The 21,506-nt window shown below is 41.2% G+C and overlaps 1 pseudogene; it reads left to right on the plus strand.

The window, feature by feature from the left end:
* The first annotated feature begins 12,361 nt into the window (after window positions 1–12,361).
* LOC128585000 (uncharacterized) lies at window positions 12,362–12,503 on the plus strand (annotated as a pseudogene).
* The last annotated feature ends 9,003 nt before the right edge of the window (window positions 12,504–21,506 follow it).

Genomic DNA, 21,506 nt, shown 5'->3' on the forward strand with positions numbered 1-21,506 from the left:
TATAATCACTGACCTTCCACACACCCACTGGTTGGGCAGGGTCTCCAAGCCAGGCAAGACCACCAGCCTTCTGCTTTCAAGATGTCAGGCTCTTGTTTCCCCGCTCATGTTAGGCCTGGACTTTCTTCCTAAACAAGTTTGGACAGCAAAGCCCTCTCTCTGCCTCTGACTTAGAAGTTAACTTAAGAAGTGGCCACCCGACCCATTGAGGACTTTGAACACAGCAAGGCTGGGAGTGGAGAGACCTGGTTTGGGGCCGGTTGGATCCCAGAGACTGTGGGTCTGGGCAAGTCTACCTACCTTTCTGGTCCTCAGTTTATTTATCCCTCAAAAGGGGATGATGGTATTTGTAGCGCACATCTCTAAGGGCTGTGGTGAGGATCAGATAAGATACAGAAAGCACCATAAAAAATGCTATGCACACACACGAGGGGTTCTTCTCATAAGTCGTTAGCAGACACACACCTGCTCTGCCAGGGTGCTTGCTAAGAGGGCAGGGCTGTCACTTGAGCACAATTCAGTATTAATATCTTGTTAAGACATCAAGTCATATTTGTTATTTTGTGATGCTTTTCAGGGAAAAAAAGAAAAGGAAGACAAATTTTACAGAATAAACCAAAGATGGAGTTTGGGAAACCTAGAAACGTATGCTCTCTGTCTAGGAATGAGCATTCTGCAAGGAGGACACGAGAACTGTTCAGAATGTGAAGGGATAACATACAGAGAACTTTGTGTGGCACTTGGGTCAGAGTGGTGGCAGGCTGGGGCTGGGGGTGAGCGGCATATGGGAACATTCTGGGGAGGTTCTCTGAGCAGTTTAAGGAGATGGAGCAAAGGTCCAAATCCCGAGGAAAGCACCCTGAGACCAGCTTCCTCCCAGGTGGGACTCTGCACCTGAGGGGAGCTGAAGCCTGCAGGGTGTGGACTAGGAACCAAGTTGCATCAGATTTGTAACAGTGGAGTATGTCTCACAGGAGTACCCAGAATTTCAGATGCCACCTTATGCTAGTTGCAAACTCGGTTTCCCCGGAAAGAGCTGAGTCCGTAGAATTTGAAATGAAGCTTGTTCATCTTCGCCTGCCTCGGGGAGCATGGGGGAGGGAGCTCCTGCCCTTTGGTCTGCTCAGTTAGAGGACAGCCAACAGCTGAGCCCTGCCCTGAGGACATTTCTGGGTTAAGCGGTGGGAGGCAACCTTGGGAGGCAACACAATGGGGCAGGCTGGGGAACACAGCACTTGTCTTTTGGAAGTTAAGCATGTAGATCAGTGATTTTCCACCATTTTTATCTCAGGGCACAGTTGAACCTATAATTAGTTAAACTTCCATGGCACACTTAAACTATGTATGAAAAAAGAGTAAAAAAAAGAATATATTTACGGTTTTGAACTTCTTTCGAAAATAATTTAATTAATGATTTTTAAAAATTTTCTCAGCACACAGTTGGAAATCACTGCTGTGGACCAAGGAGCCAAATCGCCCAAGTCTAAATCCTGCTTTGCCTCTTAAGTAATTAAATTTTGTTCCTCAGTTTCCCGTCTAGGGGGAGTAATGGTACCTGCCTCAGAGGGCTGTCGATGAGGATAAAATAAGCGGCTCTTGCAGAGTACTTAGAATGGTGCCTGTCATGTATGTTTGTTAAATAAATAAAACTTTTCCTAGGGACGACTGACAAAGGATTCACGGCAGTATCCTCAGCCCCTGGTAAGTGCTCAATAAATATTTGTGGGATGAAGTAAGTGCTCTGAAGGAGAGCTCTGCAAACAGAAAGGACAGTGTGATAAGCCACAAAAGGTGTGCATTGACTGTGGCACACCTGTTTCCTAACGGCGATGGGAGTTTTGAACGATGGTAGTAGCATCCACTCAGCACACAACCGTAGCTTTGCTAAAGGGGAGCGGCGAGCCTGAGCAGTCTTTCCTGCTCTTCTCTTGCTGTTTCCTCCTTTTGTTTAATGAGTGTTTAAGGGATACCAGTTTTATGGAATGCCTAGGACACCCCAAATCTGCCTGAGCTTCCCTGCTGGCTTTCTCCACTTCTGGGTGAACCTTGGGAGTGGTGAAGATTCATTGGGTGGTGAAGGAGACCAGAGCAGCGAGTTCTGCCAAAGTTCAGCCACATCAGATGAAAGGTCTTTCTGGATCAGTGCTTCTCAACCTGTGGGTCACGACCCCTTTGGGGGTCAAACGACCCTTTCACAGGGGTCGCCTAAATACATCCTGCGTATCAGATATTTACATTATGATTCATAACAGTAGCAAAATTACAGTTATGAAGTAGCAACGAAAATAATTTTGGGGGTCCCCACAACATGAGGAACTGTATTAAAAGGTGGCACGGCATTAGGAAGGTTGAGAACCGCTGTTCTCGACGCTGAGGAGAAGAATGCAGAAACACAGCCCATTCTCCCAAGGCCACATTGAACAGCATGCAGCCTCACTTCCCACCGTCTTTGGGGGGATTTGGGCCATGGTGGGGGTGGGATTGAAGAGAGAAACAAGGATAAAACGGACCCGCCAGGCAGGCTCGGTGCTGGTGACTAGGTGGGAGGCCCGTGGACACCAGGCCACTTCATCTAACACTGCACACCAGCACTGTCTCACAGTGCCTGCCTGTCGCCTTTGCTTCTGAGACCCACCTTGGGTCCCCTGCCACCCTCCTCTCGCTACCTCCCTCCAGCACCTGGGCACATAGGAGGGGCTTGGGAAATACCTGCATGTGGACGATGAGCTGTGTAGGAGGTCAGCCTGTGGTGTGAAGCTTGGGATCCATCCCAGCCTGCCTGGACAATAAAGTATCCACAACCTCGATTAAATATTCAGGGACATAGAAGAGGTGCTTGTCACAGAGGGTGGTAAGTGTCAAATGAACATGAAACCCACACATATATTTTTCTTTAGGAGTGGCACTGCAAGGACGTTTATCTCAACAAGTATTGTTCAATTGCTTACTGGAAAGTGGTTACACCTGGGAAAAGTTAAAGCCCTGATTTTGCAAAGCAGTTACAGGTGAGGGGCTGGTCCTTGGGTAGCTGGAGTTTAGGCCCCACTGGGCACCTCCCTGCCCCTTCCCTCTCTGCACTCTCCTTTTTGAGTCTTACATCTCAGAATTATCAGCTCTGAGTTTAGATGCCAACTTCCCTAGGACACTCTCCTTATTGCCCCCACCTGCAGGCTTCGCATAGCACACCCCATTGTACTGATTTGTGCACTGTCCTTCTAAGCTCTCCTATACCCAGCCCAGTGCTGGATCTCTGAATGCTGCAGAGTGAGCACAGGAGCCAGGGAGGAGGCAGCCCGCTGTGCTTTCTGCTGTCAGAGAAAACCACAAGGTGGTATTTGTTAAAATGTCTACGTTCACCAGCCAGCGCCAATGGTCTGAGGCAAATTATATTAAGTATCAAAGACAGATCTACAGCTAACTTGTCAACTGTAAACTATCACATTAGATTAACATATTGTATAGGTAATTTAGTTGAATGGTTCAAACCCCCCAAACATACAAAGACATAAAAAGAAGTCACCTTCCTCCTTATTTCCTCCTCATTTGATATGTGCTTCTGTCAAAAACAACAAATCAGGTAGCTGCTGTTATTAGTTTCTCGTTTACACTTCTGGAGGTTTCTAAATATATATCCAAGTAATTAAAAAATACCAATTGTATCATTCTGTATACATTGTTTTTCATCTTGCTTTATTTTCCCAACATATCCTCGGAATCTTTCAATATTAGAACATAAAGAGCATCCTCATTTTATTTTAAAATTGCATAGGATTCCATTTTATAGATGTACTAAAATTTATTAACCAGTACCCTATCCATGGACATTTAAGTATTTTTGCTCCAGTCTTTGCTATTACAAATAGTATTGCAATGAATTACAACTGTTAATGTGCTCCTAGAATTCATACCATAGAAATATTTCACACACATATACAATTCTTTACAGTTTAGAAGGCACTGGGTTTTTATTTTTTAATTACACATTTTATTTTGAGATAATTATAGATTCACATGCCGTTGTCAGAACTTAATGCTCTTTATCGACTTTCCTCTAACTGGGTGCAAACCTAGATACCAAAACTGCGTAGCACAACTAGGAAATGAGTGTTGATTTGATCTGTTTATCTCATTCACATTTCATTAGTTGTATACTTCTATATGTGTGTGTATTTAGTTCTCGGCAATTTTATCACCTGGGTAGGCTTTTATATCCACCACCACAGTCGAGACAGAATAGATCTATCACCACTAGCGTCCCTCCTTCTGACCCTTTGTAACTACACTCACCTTCCTCCTTGGCCAGAACCTTCACTCCATCCCAACCCTGCCCCTAACCTCTAGCAACCTGGGAACTTTTGGCAATCTGTCTTAATTCTTTATAAGTTTGTCATTTCAAAAATTTTACATCAGTGGAACTATATAATACAGTATACGATATCTTTTGAAATTGATGTTTAAAAATCAGCATAATCCCTTTGAGATCAACGTAGGTTGCTGCATGTGCCAATAGTTTGTTCCTTTTTATTGCTTTGTGGTACTCCTTGGTGTTAAGTGTACCATGGTTTACTACTGGCTCACTTAAGGAGTCTGGGTTTCTTCTAGTTGTTGGCTATCAGGAATAAAGTTGCTATGAACATTTGAGTACAGGTTTTTTTTGGAGATAAGAGTCTCACTATGTCACCCTCAGTAGAGTGCTGTGGTGTCACAGCTCGCAGCAACCTCCAACTCTTGGGCTTAAGCGATTCTCTTGCCTCAGCCTCCCAAGTAGCTGGGACTACAGGCATCTGCCACAATGCCCAGCTATTTTTGTTGTTGTTGTTGTTGTTTTATTGCAGTTGTCATTGTTGTTTAACTGGCCCAGGCCAGGTTCGACCCTGCCACCCTCTGTGTATGTGGCCGACGCTGTAACCACGATGCTACGGGCACCATGTATGTGTGTGGGTTTTTTGAGTGAACTTAAGTTTCATTTCTCTGTGATAAATGCTCCAAGGTATGATTGCTGGTTTATATGGTAATTGCATGTTTAGTTTACAAGAAACTACTTGTCCAGAATGGCTGTACCATTTTATATTCCCACTGGCAGTATGTGAGTGATTTGCATCCTTGCCCAAATTTGATGTTGTCACTATTTTTTATTTTAGCTTTCCTTAGGTGTGTGAATTGATTTTTAAATTTCCTCCCAGTCTTCCAGCTTTAAATCCAGGATTTTATCAATAATAAGAGTTGCTCTTTATTGACCTTATGCTATATTCTAGACACTGTCCCAGATATTTTACATACTTTGTCCTATTTAATTTCAGTTATTCCTCAGTAATAGCCTGGGAAGTGGGACAATGATATTTATTGCAGGCTGGGTCATTTCTGAAGTGGCTGGTGGGTTTGAAATCATCTGCCTCTCTGTGTCTGTTTTTCTATCCCCTTATTCTTCTCCCATTTATTCTTGTCCTCTCCCTGGGGAGAAAGAAACAGGGGCTATCTAGCACCTACTGTTGCCTTTAAGCTAAGGGTTAAAAGGATGGGGAACTGGGCATAGAGCCCAGGGTCAGAGTGGGGACGGCATTGATGGGTCTTTGTTGCCTCCCACTTTCTGGATCAAGCCATGGACTGACTAGCAAAGCCATGGGCTGGGAGGAGAGAGAGAACCCATATTCTTCCTTGGGTGCCCCCTACAATCTCAAGCCCTGGGCTCCAGTTCTGAATTGAAAGTGCCTTCGGCTTCCTTCATGTGGAGCCACCTGCTCATGACCTTCCTCTGGCAAATGAAAACCATTGACTGCTAATCCATGAGCTGATTCCAGGCCCACATCCAGGGCCACAGAAAAGGAGAGACGCACATCCAAGTATACCCAAAGTTCCCCACAAAATCATAGGGGTAAAGCTGGAAGCAGCTCTGTGTCTCTGAGCTAACAAGAAGCCTGAAAACCAATTGGGGTAAATACTAGTCATCAGTCAAGCAATCAATCAAAGTCAATAAACATTGTCCAGCACCTTCTGTATACAAAGGCCTTTCACAGACTGTTTGAGCTGGAAGGAACCATAGGGGCCTTCTCCATTTTCTCTACTCGGCGAATGAAGAAACAGAGCATCTGTGAAGGGACCAAGAGAAAAGAGGGAAAAACTCCTATTTGTCAAATACATTCTGTTTCCCAGGCATTTTTCAGGCCATTACATCAAACTGTGAGGTTGAACTTTTTTAATTTTACTGTTTGGATGAGGAAGCGGAGACTCAGGGAGTTTAAAGAACTTGTCCAGAGTCCCCCAGGTAATTAGCAGTGAAATAAAGCTTTGAAGTGTCAGCTTCCCCAACCTGATCTTCTTCCTCTTAACACATGCAGTCCATACAACAATAACAACAAAAACAATCCAGAGGGCAGGCGTGCCACTGGCTTGATGAGTGACCTTAGGCAAACTGCCTACACTCCCTAAGTCTCTGGAGATGGCCCCTAAATTCTCTTCCAGCTCAAAAGTATTCTGTGATGGGGACTTAAGGAAGGTATTACTTGTTGATTATCAAATGAGTGCAACATATAATACAATGTAGAGACCAATAACAGTGGAGACAATTAGGATGCGCTCCTGGATCCTGGCAGCCCCACTGGGACAGGTGGCATAAGAAAATTATAGGGAGGTTAATTTTGAGGATGCCTGGGCTCCTATAAATAATCTGGGGTGTTCATTTGTTTGGCTGGTAAACTAAAGACATCTTAAAAGCACTGATCTCTCAAAGTGCCTGGTTTCCACTCACTGCCAACACTCTGATTTTCTTTCCTGCGCAAACTTCGTTGCTCATCCCTGGCCCAGCCTCTGCTGGGCACGTGGCTGCCACCAGGCCCCAGACTTAGACACTCTCAGCTCCTGTAAGTAGCTTTGACAGAGCTCAGTGGTATTCCGGAGTGGAGGCTGTTTTCTTTTAAAAAACAGATGTTGATGACAATAAAGGCTGAAGAGAAGACTGCAGTATAACTGGATTTTTAAATCACTTCTACTTAGAGGAATCCACAGGACATGTTTTAAAAAAATACAGTCTCCTACATGATTCCTATTACCAGTTTCCTTGATGAAATGGCCCAACTGCGTTTGGTTTAACATCCTTAATGCAAAGGGGCACTCAGAACACATTTCCAGGTGAAAAATAAGGCAGACTTTTTACTTTTCAATTGAACCTTTCTTTCTTTCTATGGGGTTCCCTTGTTACCTCTTTTTCTTTTTCAAAAATGAACAAAATAAAGCACAAATGGTCTCTGTCACATGTAGAAATTTTTTTAAATCAAAGAATCAAAAAGAAAACAATGATTTTGTCTGTATATAGTATATCTAACTGTTCTTTAAAATGGGAAAGATATTAATATGATTAAAAACTCAAAAAGACAACCAGCACATTGTACCCCACAATTCCATTAATGTACACAGCTATGATTTAATATAAATATATATATAAACCTCAAAAAGACAACACAATAATCAGAAAAATCTCTCCCCCAACTCCAGTCCAAAGCCATGCTTTTTTTTTTTTTTTTTTGCAGTTTTTAACTAGGGCCAGGTTTGAACCCACCACCTCCAGTAGATGGGACCAGCACCCTACTCTTTGAGCCACGGAAGCTGCCCAAAGCCAGGCATTTCTTTTCCCCAGAGGAAAGAAAAAAATCAGCCTTGTCAGTTTCTTGCATGTCCTTCCAGAAGCATGTGGCTCATAAACACAGGCACACACACTTGCTTATTACATTTTCTTGTTATACATCTTACTACAAACATGTTTTACTTTTTTTCATTAGTGATATGCCCTGGAGATAATCCCTTTTCACTATATAAAGAGTTTCCTTTTCAGCTGTGTAGTATTTCGTTGCAATTTATTAAGTGCCCTACTGATAGATATTTGGGTTGTTGCCAATCTGTCACTATTACAAAAAGGCTGCAAAGATGTACCTTCTATATGCATAATTTCTTACATATGCTCATCATCTTTAGGATCAATTTCTAAAACTGGAAGTTTGGGGTCAAAGACACCGGCATTTGTAACTTTGATGAAGGATGATTTCATTTTAGAATCGCCCATAATCCCCCTTCTCTGGGATTAGTCATATTAACTAACATTTTAATGTATATTTTGCACAGTCCCTCATTTAGGAAACATACACTGAGCCTCTAGGGGGCTAAGTGTTCTGCTTGGCACTGAGCATAGCAATACTTCCCCCAGCTGACTTCTAGACCAGAGCGAGAGGCCTGGGGTAGACGAGAACTAAGTAATTGTTCTTATGTACATCGACAATGGCATTTAGAATGGATGGACAGTATTCCATTTTATAAATAAATGATTTATCCGCATTTCCATTTGGATATTTTTCCCAGTGGTATAGCTTAATAATAATAGCATACTGGTTAGGTGCTCAGAGTCAGGAGCTCGCCTCCCTGGACTTAAATGCTGACCCAAGTCCTTACTAAATGTATACCTTGGGCAAGTTAATTAACCTTTCTGTGCTTCAGTTTCCTCATTTCTTTTTTTTTTTTTTTTATTGTTGGGGATCCATTGTAGTTTCCTCATTTCTAAAATAAAGATAATACCTAATAACTTTTCTTTTCTTGTTTCCTCATCTCTAAAATGAAGATAATAATAACAACACCTAATAGCAATCTCAGAAGATAGTCTGTAACAACCCAAAGAGATCTAAGGCCTGGATCACTTAGGACAATGCCTGGGAACTTAGGACATGATGACCAGTATGTAAGCATTTGCTTTTATCATTAGATGCCAGCTATTCTTTTAAACACATTATGTATATTTCCTCATTTAACATTTATAACATCCCTCTGAGGTGAGTATCATTATTACACCAGTGTTATAGACTGGCATGATACAGTTTTTTTTTTTTTTTTTTTACAGAGAAAACAGAGGAACAGAGTAGATTTGAACCTAGGCTCCAGTGCCCTGGTTTTTATTATTGCTTTCTATGGCACATCATTTTATATGTCTTTTTCTCACCTGTATAATTATTTCTTTAGGATAAATTCCAAGAAATGGAATTTCATTATTACAAAAATGATTTCTAAGGCCTTTGGTATATGTTAACAAACAACTTTTCAGAGAATCTGTAGCAATTTACAATCCCATGAAAATTATAATAGATACACTTTCTTACAGAGTGGGAACAAAAATACTTTTAAAAATGAAAAAATTGCAGTGACATGTGGAATAGTATCGGGTAGTGGAACACCTATGTACGTGAAGTCATAGAAGAGAGGACATGACAGAAAAAAATTAAATATACGATGGCTAAATATTTCTTAAATTTGGTGAAAAAATATTAAAATACAGATCTAAGAAATTTAACAAACCCCAAATGGGATACATACAGACACCTAAACATACCATCGTCAAATCGCTCAAAAAAATACAGAGAAAAGAGGAAAAAAGAAAAATTATATACAAAGTAACAAGGATACTTAATAAGGTTGATTTTTAAAATTAGAAACAACACAAGCCAGATGACAATGGAACAACATCTCTAGAGTGCTGAAAGAAAAAATCCTTCATCCTTGAATCTTAGAGCCAGTGAAATGATAAAGCCTCAAAAACTGAGGTGAAATAAAGACATTAATAAGCAAAAATTGAGAGAATGTACAAGCCAGCAGACCTTCAGTACAAGACGTGCCAAAGGAAGTTCTTCAAACTGAAAAGAAGCAGTACAGATAGAAACACAGGAGCAGAAAGAAAGAGCTCTGGAAACAGCGAGCGTGGGAGTAAACAGAAAAGACTTTTACTTTCCTGAATTTCTTCCAAGTACAATTGACAGTTCATAGCACACATAAAAATAAAATACATGATTACAGGAGTACAAAGTATGGAAGGCACTAAATGGAAGGACACTACTGTATGGCTTTTCAGCAGCATCAACAGGATAACAAATTGTTTCCTATAAAAAGCCAAGGTCACATATTGCAAGCCCTGGAGTAAGAACAAAATAAAACCAAGAGAGGTAACTAAAAATCCAACGAGGGAGATATAACGAAATACTCAGAAACTATCCCAAAAAAGGGAAAGAAGGAAAAGAAGAAAACAGCAGAGAAATAGAAAACAAAAAGCAAGGTAGTGGATGTAATCTAACATAAAATAATTATTTATCAATAATCACACCCATGCAAATAAGCTAAGCCCTTTAGCGCCATGAGCATATCTCTTGGTTCTAATAACTTCATGGGCCATTTGATTTCTAGATGCTTTTCATTGCTCTCATTTTAATTTTCTTTTCCCATTTTTGGGTACTTGTGGATTTCCTTTTCTTACTTCTGAGATAGGCCAGTCTGAATTGTTTTAAAACATGTATTTAAAGCAGAACTTCCCTGGGTTTGGAGGCAGGGTGAGGAACCTGGGGGCTTCCTGCAGCTGTACAGTCTAACACATCAGCTGCTTTATTTCTTAAATGTAAGTAAGGATCCCCTCCTGAATTTATTTTCTTTAAAGCTAACAGGTACGTTTCCAACTTTATTTTACAAATAATTAGCTAATTGCCTTTGTTTTGTTCAATACGGGTAAGTGAGTCTTCCTTCCCTGGTCACAGGCGTTTGGGTGTCTCGCTGAATTTCTGTTCTGTTTCCCACGGCTGTCTGTTTCTGCACCAGTAACACGGTCCTTAAATTATTTCAGTTTTATGTTATTTCGATCTTAGTGTCTGGCAAGTAAAGTCCCCTATCATTACCCCTATTTCAAAACATCTTGGCTTTTCTATTTAGATGAACTATGGAATAATTTTGTCAAGTTCCAAGATTTTCTGTTGGCATTTTATTTGGGGTAATGTTAAAAACATAGTATACTTCGGGGAAAGAATAATTGGCATCTAAGGGATCTTAGATTTTTCCCACCCAGAAACATGACATGCTTTTTCATTTATTCAAGGCATAAATATCTCTCGGTAAAGTTTTGTAAGTTTCTTTGACTAGGTTCTGTATTATGCAAAGAGTATTCCTCCATCCTCTTTAGTAACTTGCTTTGCTGTGTAGTGAATATCTTTTCATAGTATATACTTATATACACGTATCGTTTTTCTTATCCTGACTTCGCGTTTAAAGAAATAGAGTATTAAAAGGAAGGTTTTTCTTTTTAAAAGTTTACTAATGCAGTAATGTAATCAGATACCCTTTCTTTCTTTTTCTTTCTTTCTTTCTTTCTTCTTTCTTTCTTTCTTTCTTTCTTTCTTTCTTTCTTTCTTTCTTTCTTTCTTTCTTTCTTTCTTTCTTTCTTTCTTTCTTTCTTTCTTTCTTTCTTTCTTTCTTTCTTTCTTTCTTGTTAACTATTTCTACTGAGGCATAACATATGTAAAGTGAGTAATCTTAAGTGTTCCTCTTGATGAACTTGTACATTTGTATAATCAGGCCAAGATAAGGAACGTTTCCAGTTCTCCAAAAGACCCAGTCATGCTCTATTCCCACCCACTCCAACCTTTGAGGTGCTTGCTGTCTATATTTCTACCAACAGGGAATAGTTTAGCCTGCTCGTAAATTTAATATCGATCAAATCATGCAGTATGCATTTTAGCATCTGGACTGGACTGTTCCACTCAACATAATACCTTGAGGTTCCTCCACTCCGTTGCACTAATCAATACTTTGTACTTTTTTTATTGTTTTGCAGTATCCCACTGTCTGTGTGTACACGTGTGTATGCACATCTGCAGAAATATTTATGTACATGCACCTATATAACCACAATTTGGGGCCACTTCAAGTTTGGGGCTCCTGTGAACATTTTTGTGCATATATATACAGTTTTCTGTTGGTTTTACATCTGCATGTGGATTTGCCGGATCATAGACTATGCACATGTTGATGTTCAAAAGTAGTTATGCCATTTTACAACCCCACCAGCAATGTTAGAGAGGTCCAGTTGCTTCCTACCCTCGCTAGCATTTGGTATTGTTAATCTTTTTAGTTTTAGTCATTCTAAAAGTTGGGTGCGTAGCGGCGTTCCATTGGGGCTCTAATTTTTACTGACTTGATGAGTGGTAATGTTTAGTATGTTTTTATTTGCCTGTTGGCCATTTGGATGAGCTATTTTGTGTGTATGTGTGACAGAGTCTCACTTTGACACCCTGGGTAGAGTGCCCTGATGTCGTACCTCACAGCAACCTCAAACTCCTGGGCTCAAGCAATCCCCCCACCTCGGCCTCCCAGAGTGCTGGGTTACAGGTGTGAGCCACCGCACCCAGCCTTGGAGCTGGGTTACAGGCGTGAGCCACCGTGCCTGGCCTTGGATAGGCTTTTGTTAAAGTGCCAATTTGATGTGTTTACACATTTTTAAATTGTGTTATTTGACTTCATTGATCTGTTCATATCAGTTCAATATTGACTGATATTTCAAATATCAGTCCTCACCGCTTCTTGGCCTTGTGGCTAAGATCAAGTGTAGCATCAAATATCAGTCCTTTATCTTTCTTTTTGCACAAAGATATTTGTCAGGGCTTGCCTTTTTCTTCTCTTAGTGATTTCCACTGCTGAACAGAAGTCTTGAGTTTTTGTGAAGTTCAATTAATCAATTGTGCTTTTATTTAGGACTACTGCTTTCTTATGTCCTACGAAATCTTTGCTTATTCCAAGGACATGGAGATAGCCTCGTATGTTTGTCTCTAGAAACATCATTGTTTTCATATTTAAACTTACGGTCCATCTCATTAATTTCTGTGTATCATGTGTGGTAGGGGCTCACACTTTTTTTTTTTTTTTTTACCTGTGTGGCTATACAAGTTTCAGCACCAGCTGCTAAAAAGATCATACTCTCCCCTCCTGAATTGCACTGGTGCTTTCCTTGTGAATCAGGTGAGCATTTATGGTCTATTTCTGCTCTATTTTATAATGTACATCTACTTATCCATCTTTGCACCAATACCATGATATCTTAACTACTATGGCTTTGTCATCTTTGTAAGACATGATATCTAGTGGTGTAAATTCTCCAATTTTGTTCTTCAACATTATCTTAGCTGTTCTAGGTCCTTTCCATTTCCTTGTAAAACTTAGAATCAAGTTGTCGATTTTAACAACAATAAACGTGCAGGGATTTTGGTTGGGATTTCATTGAACTTACATATTAGTTCCGGGAGAATTAATGTTTTAACAATACTGAGTCATCCCATCTGTGAGTATGTATGTCTCTTATTCATTGAATTCTAATTTCTCCCAGTAATTTTATTGTTTTTTGTTGTGTTTCAGTAATATAAGACTTTTACATAGTACATATTTTGTTAACTTTATTACCAAGTATTTTATTATTTTTGATGCTATTGTAATTGTATAGGGCTTTTAAAATTTTATTTTCCAACTATCTGTGGCTATTCTAAGGAAGTACAATTTTATAGATTGATTTTATATTAATTCACCTAGCGGTTCTAATAGTTTGTTATAGATTCTTTTGGAATTTTTTACATACACAATTATGGCATTTGCAAATAAAGTTTCACCTATTCCTTCCCACTTTGATGGCCCTTTATTTGTTTTTCCTTTCAAAAGGACTTCCAAATATTCTTTCTTTCTGTAGACAGATGATCCTAATTGAAGTCACATGTAAAACCACCTATAAAGAGTGCCAGGACAAGGAAGGCTTCTTTGGGAAAAATATTGGATAATTTAATTGAAACAATGATCTAAATATGATTTCTCACTGAATGTCCCCATTGATAGAAAATGTCTACATGCACAAAATGTACATTGATAATAAAGATGCTGATCAACAACTGTATGGTGAATCACCTTCATAGAAAATGCAAAAAAGAAAAAAAAAACCAAAAAACCCTCACCTTGCTTGAGGGAAATTTTTGTTGAGTTGCCACAAAATTCTCAAGAGGTTGAATACAGAGGTCTCAAAACAAACTTTGCTATATCAAACTTTGCTCGACATCTTGGACTATTTTAGAAAGGAATTTCCCCGTATTTATCCACATGAACACACACGCGGTAAGGGCAGGATCTCCGTCTTCTGTTCCTGAGCCATTTCTTAGTTGTTCATTCCATGGATGTTCTTTGAGGGAATGAATGTATGAATTAATGAGTGGGCTTGCTAATGTGGGAGCCCAGCTCCAATCTTCAGTTGTCTTTGTCAACTCACCCAATTGAACTTTGAATTTATTTGCTATTTTCTGCTCCATGTTCAGATAATCTGGTTTCCCGCTTACCCCCTGGTTCCGCTAGGGAACTAGTCCCATCTGTAGCAGACCATTTTCAAGGATGGCTGCCACAGTCTCTCTCCACCACTTCGACCCCACTTCTCACAGGTGGCCACTGGTAACACTCAAACAGTGAATTAGAAAAAGGGGATGTTGGACAGAACTGATTTTCTTAAAAAACAAAATTCAGTTATGTCAGTCTTTGTGCTTATATTGTATAGTTATGATCAGGGAGATACAGCCTAATTATCACGCAGCCTCAGAGAGGCTCAATCTACCACGTACCAGCTCTGCTCCTCTCTGCATGCGCCTCCATCTCTCCTGAGTCAATATGTTTTAACAGTATGTTTCCACTCTCTGCTCAACATTCGGGTCAATGTCCATCAGCCCCCCGCCCCCATGAGAATTGTCTGGGTACAGGTCCATCTCCACCGGACCTAGACCCCTAAGGCCTGAGCACAGTGCTCTGAAAACAGCACCTCAGAATAATACTTGCTGGATACACAAAAATGAAGAGGAAATGGGCGGACAGGTAGAAATCAAAGATGGGATGTACTCCACACATAGTGAATGGAACAATGCACAGGGTGTGGTATGCATACATTAAGTTGCATCGCATTTCTTTCTATCTAGTAATTACAGCTCTGGGCTTGTAATGGTTTTGAGACAGGCATTAGAAATTCCTCCTTTGGCTTAATCATAATGTTTAGTTTTCTCTCGGAAGGCACCTTATTTATTTAATGTCACAAGACTAAAATCATTTCATTCTGCAATGTTCAATAAACAGAAAAACCCCCTCCCAATATCTATATTAAATTGTTGCTAAGAAAGTAAACATTTCTCCCCCTGTTTTCTCTGAGCTGATTAAGCACCAGTATATTGCAAAATGTTTTCCAAGCCTGAAAAGGCTCCCCACTGTACTTACAACTATTCAGTATAGAATGTTTTTCCTACCACTTGATTACAATTTGGCAGTAGTTTCTGAATAATTTACAAATTTTAAATGTCTGTGTCCCAAACACACATGTGTTTGCAGCTAAACAGACTTGAAAGAATATGCAAATTGCATTTTTATGTCAAAAATGAGTGAATGCAGCTTCGTGCAGAAAAAAAGCTAACGGTCACCCTCATGTTTTTGTTTAGACTAATCTGTGTGCTGTCGCCCCCACATCAGAGTGCATCAGCGTTTTCTTTGAGATATTAGACGTAAGTGTTTATGGCTGCAGAGAGCCTAGGAGGAACTGGCACTTGTTAAAAACGACCTTGGAGTATTTTCTTTGGTTTCCATATAAATATCCCAGGAAAGTGCTCATTCGAACGAGGCTGCCAGGTGGGAGGGAAAGAGCATTGTGAAAGGGTGCTGGGGTCGCCCGGGTCCTGTCTCATGGGGGGCCTCATCCAGAAATGTAGAAGAAGCTGGAGCCCAGTGAACCCAGTGGCGCTGGCTGCTTCTCAGGGTGGAAGATCACAGGGAATATCTCTCTCTAAGGCCAGGAATCTCTGCTCTGTTGACCCCCAAAGAACTTCACATTTTAAAGAATCATCAAAAAACTAGATATCATGTATGGATTTCATCCCATCTTCAACTGTTACCAAGGTAGGCCAACCCCCTACCCGCCCCCCACTTAGTCTCACTCTTGGGTGGGCTGAGGAAGGTGGGAGTCCCCAAACCCTTCACAAAGGATGGGAACTGATTCCTGAAGCTGAGGCATGGAGATGCCTTTTCCTCATTCTGGACAAAGCCAAGAATCTCATTTTAGCAGCTAAGACACGGACGACGTCTCTGCTTCAACCAAGATGTGCCCCAAATCCACCATAAAAGGCCCATTGACTCCTCCTGACGTTAACCACTCCAGTGTAACTGCTGTCCTTTAGCTGTTACACTAGACTCCCTGAAATGTGGCGAATGTCACCCCACCCCCAGTGCTTTCCCCACATATCATCCACTGCAAAAGCTGTCACCAAGGCCACAAACAGCCTCGACGAAACCAAACAGAGTGAGCCTTCTCCAGTTCCCATTTTATCCTACCTCTTCACAGTATTGATGCTCTTGAGCACCTTTTCTTTCTTGAAACCTTCTTTTCTACTGGCTTCAACAACACCACACTCGCGGGGTTTCCTCCTTCACAGGCTCGTTTCTTTCTATCTGGTCTTCAAACGCTGACAGGTTGAAAACCACATGACCATCTCAAGAGGCACAGGAAAAGCTTTTGACAAAATCCAACATCTTTTCATTTTAAAAACATAATAAACTTAGGACTAGACAGGGACATTCTCAACCTGATAAAAGCAAGGAAATGGAACCTCCCCTTCAGTCTCCAGAAAGGAACACATCCCTGCCAACACTCTGGGTTAGGGCCCTGAAGCCCTTGTTGGGATTCTAACCTACAGAACTAGGAGATAATACATTTGTATTGTTTTAAGTCACTAACTTTATCATAATTCGTTACAGCAGCTAGAAAAAATTAACGCAGCCATCTGTGCAAAACCCACAGCTACTATCAACTGAATGATAAAGGAGGGGATGCTTTCCCCTTAAGATCAGGAAAAAGACAAGCGTGTTCACTTGCCACTTCTGTTCAACACTGTACCTAATTCAAGGTGATTGGGAAAGAAAAAGAAATAGAAGACATCCACATTGGAGTGGACAAAGTAAAACTGGCATTATTCACACACGACATCATCTTGCATATAGTAAATGCAATTAAAAATCCATTTAAAAACTATTGGAATTTATAAATATCTTCATGGTGATGGCAGGGTACAAGAGCAATATGCAAAAAATCAATTGAATTTTTATAACATTAGAAAGAACCATCGGAAAATAAAATTAAGACAACGATTCCACCTATAATAGCATTAAAAAGAATGAAATATTTAGAAATAAATTTAAAATAGGTTCAAGACATGTACACTGAAAACTATAAAACATCGCTGAAAGAAATTAAAGAAGACTCAAATAAATGGAAAGGCATCTCATTACTATGGATTGAAAATTTAATATTGTTAAGATGTTAATACTCCCCAAATTAAACTACATATTTAATGCAATCCCTGCAAACCCAAACCTCAGATAGCTTCTTTGTAGATGTTAGTAGGCTCATCATAAAATTCATGCAGAAATTAAAGGGAGCTAGAAAACCCCAAATAATCTTTTTTTTTTTTTGGAAAGAAAGTCTCACTCTGTTGCCTTGGCTAGAGGGTTAAGGCATCAGCTTAGCTCACAGCAACCTCAAATTCCTGAGTTCAAGCAATCCTCCTGCCTTAGCCTCCTGAGTGGCTGGGACTATGGGTGTCCTTCACAATGCCAGGTTGATTTTTCCTTTTTTTTAGTAGAGATGGGGACTAGCTCTTACTCGGGCTGGTCTCAAACTTCTGAGCTCAAGTAGGACATTACATCATCTTGCACATAGTAAATCCTAAGAAATCCATTAAAAAACTATTAGAACTAAGCAATCTACTTGCCTTGGCTTCCCAGAGTGCTAGGAGTACAGGTGTGAGCCACCACGCCCGCTTGTGATGTATATGTTCTATTAAAGAAAGATAGAGAATAAAATATATTTAGACTTGAAGCCTGAACTTGAGGAAGTTTTCTTTCAAGAGACACCATGGAGATTCTTTTGCCGTGACTATTGACCTTTCTGGAAGATTTTGAAAACCCACATGTGCAAGTGAGAAGGCCTTTTGTGCCTCATGAGTGTTTGGTGAGTGACACTGAGTACTTGACAGTGGGGAGGTCTGGGCTCTCTTCCATTAAGATGTTATGGTGGTGACAATGGGATGAGAGCATTTCTCACATGTAGCAGAGCGGTCTGTCTTGTGCAGGTCTCCCATACTTGCAGCAATGGACCCTGTGTTATTGTCTTTGTCTGACACACCACATGCACCTTCTTGTGCTAAGTTGGTCACACTTTCAGTCTTATTCGACTCTCCCTCAGGGACGGGCACAGTGATGGCTCTCACAACTAGGCATGTGATTATAATTTATGAGCCCAATTCTTCTTGACGTTTGCAGCTTTCCTTCTCCACCTGTGAAGGCCAGATTGAAGATGAGTGATTATAGTTGCTTACTGGGTGTGTGCTAGGCTCCTGCATGGACATGTCTGGAACTTCCTGTGCATATTCAGTATTGGGTGGTAATGAAAATTTGGACTTTGCACCCTCAAGAACCATCTGTGCTTAATATGGCCCTGTTCATTACTAGGACTCAAATCCATGACAGTGTAAGTGACTCTGAATATTTATTGAAAAGATAACCCACTGAGCCCTACGGAAATGTTAAAAAGTAGGCTGCTGGAACTCACCATTTTGTCCTTCTCAAAGCTTTCATAGAGAAGCCTTCATCCAGGGCTGGAAAGGAACACATTTTGGAGAAGGCTCATTTTCTTCTCTCCTCCTTTGACAAGAACTGATGGGTATCTGGTTGAGCATGTTGCATCCTGTGCATCCTGACCTTGACCCTTGCCCTTTCCTCATCTTTCAGAGCCTCACTTGTCCCACAGTGGCCATCTTCATGCTACCTGAGCCTCGTACCTTCTATATGGTCCAATGCACAGTGTTGGTGACAAGTAAAAACCAGCTTAGTAGGTAGAGTCAGACTTGCTTGGGTTTGAATGCTTTGTGACCTTGTGTGAGTCACTTAGCTTTTCTGAAGCTTGGTTTCCTCACCAGGGAAACAGATAATACCAACTTCCTCATGAGCTAACTGCTCTAACGTGGGTAGAGCAGAGTGCCTGGAACATGCACTTTGTTCAATAACTATTAGCTGTCATCATCACTATTGTTGTCATCATCATACTCTTCAGGCAATTTTAGTTGCAGTGACAGAAGTGCAACTCAGATGAATCTAAGCAAAGAAAGAAAATAGTTTGGCTTGATTAACTGACATGTCCAGGCACAGGCTTGATCCTGAGGATCAGCGCTATCATCTCTGCCCAATCTTTCTCCAGATCTCACTTTGCTTATTTCTGTCTTGGCTTCATCCTCCAGCAGGTAGACAAAAGGATGACTGAAGGTCACTAGCCCATAGACACTCATCCCCCTTCTCTTCTCACCAAAGGGCCCATGTATATGCACGTGGACACTTCAGCCCGCATGTCCAACCTTTATCCACAAGCTTGTCTCCCAGAAACCATTCTCCCCTGGGACATCCCTTGCTCTCAGAAAGACAGACCTAGGAAGAAGCTGCCATAGATCCTAGAATAGGCTTAGGTTATTTGGGAAGGAATGCCAGAGTCATGGGTCTCAGAAGCATGGTGCAAAAGAGGGTATAGAAGGAAGGCAGGCTCAAGATAGGCATGTCCACTAGGTCCCACAGAACCATCAACTCATCGGGAAGGGCAGAGCTGGAGCAGAGCCTTCTAATATGCAGGGGCCCTGGTTACCGGGTGTAAAAGAGGTATTTACTTACTAAATAGTGTGTTCATTTCACACAGTGATTCCAGTGAAACTATCTAACACAATGCAAGACAGGATGTGATTAGTGTTGTGGAGGTTTTAGAGAAGAGAGGGCTTGCTGCTGGCAGGGAAGTAGGCCTTGGAGGATGGGAGATCAGACACACCCAAGATGTAAAGAAGGTGTCCAGGTGAGCAGAGCTATGTGAGCAAAGGCCATGAGATCACCCTAGGTCTGGTGCATGTTGGGACAATAAGGAGCCCAGTCTGGTAAGACAGAAGGTATGTGTGGGGAAAACAGATGGCCAAGGTAGTAGGGATGCTTGGGGAGGCATTTAGAAGAGCTCTAAGTGGGAGTGCAGCTTCAAATCTGTTACCATAAGAATTAGAAAAGAAAAGCCAATTAGGGTCTGGGAAGTCTGCGAATAGAGGATGACAGTTGGAAGTAGTGATGGAGAAGCTGAGCCTGGAAATGCCATGTTTGTGGATCACAGGGCCCAGAGCTGAGATCTGAGCTAGTGGTTAAAGAACCACACCAGGGCTACCATGAGGATGATGAGTGAGGGGGAGAGAGGGAGGGAGGAACACTTATGCACAGTCAATGCAAGAGGCTAAGCCAGCAAAGTGACCAAATCCAGATCTGAGGTCACCAGAAGAACCAAGTGCCACCACCAAGTAGGCTGCACACAAATGTGTTGCCAAATTAAGCTGTTGAAGTAAATGGTGTGGACACGTGTGGTCCTATTTGCTGGCTATGGTGACCAAGTCAACTGCAGCAGGTGTTTGGTTTTCCTTTTGTTCCAGTCTGGACTTGGCCTGGCCAGGGTAACCACCTGTGAGTGTCCTGTGGGCAGAGCTGATGCCTGAGGCTCAGGCTGGAGTATTGGTGAAATTCCTATAATTGGAACTGAAGGTTTTTATTCTGGCTGGTTTTGCCAGGCCATTTGTAGGGCCCTGTTTGTTGGCCAGGGCTGAGTGCATACTTGAATGCATTTAGGAGGGGGCTTCCCACGTGAGAAAGGGGATCCACAGTGCCTGGCCAGCTATGTGACTGGGATGCTGGGGCCAACAGGTCTAGGGGGGTCCCTCCAGAGCCTTGGCTCCTACAATGTGGGGCACATGAAGGGACCCAAGGTTATTCCTGGAAGAGAAGAAATCATGCCAGGCCATGTGATTCAGCCTTCAAGATGGGCAACTTATAATTACATGGTATCAATCAACCCACAATTGTTCATTAATTGCCTACTGTGTACTCTGCATTGTGTTGAATACTTCATGAGACACAGACAAAGTCAAATGACATCTAAAGAGTCTAGGAGTTTTGAGTGGGAAGGCTTTGGTTCAAGTCCCAGCTTTCTACCATTTACTGGTTATGTGGACTTCAGCAAGTTTTTTAACCTCTCTAGTCCTCAGTTTCCTTTTCTGTAAAATGAAAACAGAAACATAGTCAATCTCACAATGTTGATGTGAGGAAATAAACGAGATCATCTAAAATAATATTTTGTAAATTGGAAGGGATTTATTCTAACCTAATACATAGAAATTAAGTGACAATTTTATAATATTTGTTTTTAATAATAAAATACCTCTGGTTCTGAAATTCAGTGAGTTCTATGGAACTTTTTCTTCTTCCTAAGAAATGAATATAATGTATAACAGCAATGAATACCAGAGAGAAAACAGACTGTGTTTTGTGAAATGGAGCATAAGAGCCATTTGGTACATTCCCAACTTTGTCTTCATTTTCTTTCTATCTTATTGCCACCTCTTTAGAAGTATTTGGTTTCTCTATAGGCTCCTGAAGGTGGGAAGACTCTGTAGCTGGGAGATATTTAGAAGCCACTATCCCCCCAGCCCTGTTTGCAAATGGGATGACCCCAGCCCAAGGAGGTGAGGAATCTTCCGACGCAAAGATGGTACCATTAGCAGGCGGTTGCACTAGGGCTTGAAAGAGCCTCAGGACTT

The sequence above is a fragment of the Nycticebus coucang genome, chromosome 4 (assembly GCF_027406575.1).
Source record: "Nycticebus coucang isolate mNycCou1 chromosome 4, mNycCou1.pri, whole genome shotgun sequence".
In the NCBI taxonomy this organism is placed as follows: domain Eukaryota; kingdom Metazoa; phylum Chordata; class Mammalia; order Primates; family Lorisidae; genus Nycticebus; species Nycticebus coucang.